The following is a 4,697-nucleotide window of genomic DNA, read 5'->3' as shown; positions in this document are numbered from 1 at the left end:
CACAATAATTCTAAATATATTAAGAATTTATGAAGGAATACCTTTTAATATTAGTGAAGATAGCCTTGATCAATAAATATTCGAGAAATGTCACTTGAAATAGCTGAAGATGTGACAAGTGTCAGCTATCAAAAGGATCGATTTGTTTTGGAGAGATGATTTGGATTCCAAAGCCGTTGAGCATTCATTATCTCGTTTATGGTTCCTCGATCGTCTCATCATGGCCCTGCTTTATTCTAAGCCCCTCGTTCAACAAAAGGAGCTCGCATTGCGATGAGGCATGCATACTGTTTTAGTTTCTAGAATATTCGGTGTAAATTAAAAATCTACACCGATTTTTGATTTTTCTAGCCATCCTTTTTTGTTAGGAATTCCTAAATACTACAGGAAGGACTAAATACTTCGAAGTAATACTCTGACCAGCAATTGTTATGGAATAAGTTCTCAACGGTATATAGGGCCAACCGAAAGCATATATTTATATATGTATATTATTGCTCAATAACGAGCAATTTAAGTTTGATGTGAGTTGGTTGGAAATGCCCGTGATGCTGACCGCATCCCCAGCCACTTGTTGCCCTGCGTTGGATATCCTTCCACTTGTAGCTTCCTGGTCGATAAATAGACTCGTACGAAAGGTGCCTGGCACTGCAGATTAGCCGACAGGAATAGACTTCGCTCCTCCCCTCCTCTCCCGATTCATCCCGGATTAATCCCGACAATAAAGCGAGGTAAAAAAAAATGTAATAAAGTAGAATGGAAGAGGGTGACAATAAATTTTATTCCCGCGGAGATCAATAAATCCTTATTAGAGAGGCAGAGCCCTTCCTCCGCGCCCACAGCCACGGCTCTCAGTGTACTCAACGCTACTATTTACATTAGATTATTATTTATCATTATATATTTCTGTATAAAATTTATTAAACAATAGAACTATAATTATTTTATTGGAAAGATTATATTTGTTATGTTGTACTTATCTTTGTCCTTGGCGAACCTGAATCATATTAAACCCAGAGAGGATTATTTTTTGTGCTCCGGAAAGGATTTATTTTTTAGGGTTCCCGGCTCCTTAAATAAATAAATAAATAAAACTTCAGTATTTGTTACTAGAAATCAATAAATTTCACGCTAGGCAAAAATAAATGCTAACCTTTAATGTTATCTTTCGAAAAATAATAAACCCCTCATGTGGTTCTCTCTGAGCATCTTGTGCCTGGGTGAGGTGGACTTTTATTTTGTGAAGGACCCAGGGGATATACCTCGGCCTTCTCACTCCGACTAGAATAGCTTGCTGACTTCTACAATAGCTTGCTGACTTCTACAATAGCTTGCTAACTTCTACAATAGCTTTCTGACTTCTACAATAGCTTGCTAACTTCTACAATAGTTTGCTAACTTCTACAATAGCCCGTCCTTATTGCCTTAGCTTCACGCCGCTTTTTTTTTTTTTTTTTATTCAATTTTAACCACCTGTTAAATATTCCCGGATTTAATTTATCTGTAGTTTCCTCTTCTTGTAAATGTTTCAAGTATGACATAGGACCGTCACTAAAAAGGGGTTTTAGTGGGGCGGGTAGTTCGGCCAGGGTTGGTTACCTTCCAATATTTATTGTCTCATGATTTCCTCTTGTGAGATTATGACATGTACATCGACCAACATACTTGCTATAAGTGTCTGTTTCAAAGTTATGATAAGTAAAGCCAGAGTGGCGGGTTCACCCCTTTTTCTCAACGAGAACGAAATTAAGAAAAAAAATTTCCATCACGAATTGCTAAAAATGAAAACCAAACCCATTGCCCAAAGTTCTTTGGTTAATAATAATTATATATATACATGTATATAGTGTGGATGGAAAAATTAGTATGGTCGAAATGGGTTCAGTGTTTCACAGGCTCTTAAAAGTCTTGCAATCGACATGGTTTTATCACCAAAACAATTGATTTTCAGAGATTTAATTTAAGTAGCAGTTTAAACACGTGCGCTGATAGTTGATAGCACTACCAGCTATCAAGCGATCCTGTTAGTACGACAACAAATGTTAGGTTACACGATGACAGTGGCTGAGATAGCTTTCATGAGATAACTATCCCTTCGGACAGTAAATGTAAAATATATAAAATAATTAATCAATTTTAGGGATTTCCTTACTCACCATTAACTTTAATGATCCTTACTATATCCAAAATAAAACTGAAAATAATGATATTTTCTTAATAAGGAAGAATATCTTGCGTTAGAAGAAATATATACATGAGTAATAATATTAATAAAAAATATATAAATAATGTTCAATGACTTATTTAATATTACCTATAATTTTAATTCTTAACAATGATAATATTTTCTTTGTTTCAGGACTGCCTAGTAACTGAGGCCAGACTCGGTGAGTTGATCCAGGTTAAAATTTGTTTAATGTTATTTTTCCCTTTTTTGTAATAATTTATTTATTAATGGAGCCGAGAGCCATCTAATAAATGCTAAATATATTCCTAAGAAAGTGATTTCCATGTTAATTGGGACGGAGCCGAACTGGTCCCTGGACTGCTAGCAGCCTCCCACTTCATCCCGTAGGAGAGCTATGTTTTAATATCCAATGCCTCCCATAGATATCTCGTAATATACTAACTCTTCCACGTGGCCATGTTAATGTTGGCGCGGAGAGTTTGCACAAGTGCTGCCGTGTTTGCCTCCCGAACAATGGACCAGTCTCAACAGTAGAATCTTACTTCTTTAAAATATTTCTTAACATTACAGAATATCAAAATATTATCCGAAATGAAAAAATCTCTTTTGACTGATAATAACAATAAATTTGTCCCATTTCGGTTTGTTTTTGTCGATAATATACAAATAAAGTAAGTAGGATCGAAACTTAAAATAAACAAAATCAGTCTTCCGCCATCTGTTACTTATTTAGAGATCTGAAATGACAGAAGCCGCCTTTCGATTCAGACTATAATGATTATGACTATAATGATCTACCATTGCCACTTCCCGCAAATCCAAGACTTGCGCATCGGCAAATGTTTGGTAAACAAAAGCTACAACAAACGTTTCTTGTTTTCCATCCACAAGCTTGTTTCGATAGAATTAAATGTGGACAATGCATATTACTTTTGAGTTACTTTTGCTTAGGCCATTAATTGCAAAATGATTATCAGTTTTTTATTTAAAGACTAATTGGGAAATAATAAGTATAGTGTGATAATTTATGCTATTTTATTAACAAAATCAATAAAATAACAATTGCTAGGTTTGTACACCATAGTTTGCAATGCCTTATGATTGCATGATGCATGGCAATTGGGTACAAAATTATATAAAACTAATCTTTCTTGCTACACCTTAATTGATATCATCTCTAATTTAAAAAAAAAACGAAGCTTAACTTTATCAAACTTAAATACTTTATCTTGAGTAATTAATCTCTAACTGAGCTCTTCTGCCAGCTTGGGTTATTTCAATAACTCGAGAAAATATTTAAACACCCGCTTTTGGTTTAAAGAATATTATGTTCATACATTTTTCGAGAATGAGGTAATATGATGAAGATTACGCAGTAGTCCGTCACTTGCTGAAAGAACCCATTTTAAATATTAGCTAAAAAAAAAAATTTTTTTTTTTAAAGGTAATTAAATTATCAAGATGGGAATTGCGGTACGACAGGCGATTAGTATCTTTAAATCATAAATTTGGTCAAAGCTGTCTTACATTGGACAGAAAATAGACGATCCGTTTGGAGCACGATTGGCCACACGTCTACCTAGTGGCGTTCCATTCCATTCTCTGGCTCGTCTACCTAGTGGCGTTCCATTCCATTCTCTGGCTTGTCTACCTTGTTAACACTTTAATGTTGTGTTCTGTTAACATTATTTATTTATGTCGCTCTCCCACCGTGTAGGAGTTTCAAGATCTTAGTAGTATCGAGAACTAAATATTTACTGCCCAGGTAGGAATCGAATCCACACTGTTTCGAACCAGGCTTCTTACAATATAACTAACAATAATTTATAAATAAAAAACTACAAATAGCTGCTATAATTGGAAGAATAATACATGTTTGTGAAAGGACTGGGTAGTTTTGTAAACATGTTATTGTTTACTTACTTCCATAACTTTCCTTTAACAGTCCTCAATATCCAGTAATATGTTTGTTTTTCTAAGTTTCCATTTGACACATATTTTCCCCGTACCTAGCCGTCGATTTCAGTGTGCAGCAGTGCCAATATCAACATTTTATTTTATTTTTCCTTACATTGAATCCACATACAAGACTGAAACGACAAGAAACTACTCTTAGATTTCGATTGTTACACCTTCTTGACAAACGCTCTAAACTTCCCGTTCACTACAAAAACTTATTATACACTATGATAATCAGACCAATTTGGACATGTGGACTTGAGCTCTGGGGCTCTGTCAAACCATCAAATTCTTCCCGCATCCAATCCTTACAATCCAAAATCCTACGTAAAATCCTTGATGGTCCTTATTACGTTACAAATAAACTCATCCACAAAGACTTAAACATCCCATTCGTTGTAGATTTGATCCAAAACAGTAATGCGTCTTTTTATCTCAAACTCCTTATCCATCCTAACCATTAGTTCTTAATCTCTCATCCTTAACAATCCCTGATAATCCTCCGAGGCGACTGAAAAGAAGATAGCCACGGGACCTTCTAATTTTTATT

General features: G+C 34.9%; 1 long non-coding RNA gene across 4 annotated transcripts in view; it reads left to right on the top strand.

Annotated features, from left to right (window-relative positions):
* LOC106679796 (uncharacterized) overlaps positions 1-4,697 on the top strand; it is a 62,052-nt gene that overhangs the window by 14,714 nt on the left and 42,641 nt on the right. For all 4 annotated transcript variants that reach the window (XR_010843033.1, XR_001343028.2, XR_010843031.1 and 1 more), the window contains exon 2: positions 2,360-2,387. This is a non-coding gene — a long non-coding RNA (uncharacterized lncRNA). The remainder of the gene's footprint in view (positions 1-2,359; positions 2,388-4,697) is intronic.

This window comes from Halyomorpha halys, unplaced genomic scaffold, assembly GCF_000696795.3.
Source record: "Halyomorpha halys isolate HHAL.00 unplaced genomic scaffold, Hhal_1.1 Scaffold220.1, whole genome shotgun sequence".
NCBI lineage: Eukaryota > Metazoa > Arthropoda > Insecta > Hemiptera > Pentatomidae > Halyomorpha > Halyomorpha halys.
Note: the sequence above shows the minus strand (reverse complement) of the source record. Positions and strands in the feature narration are given on the sequence as shown.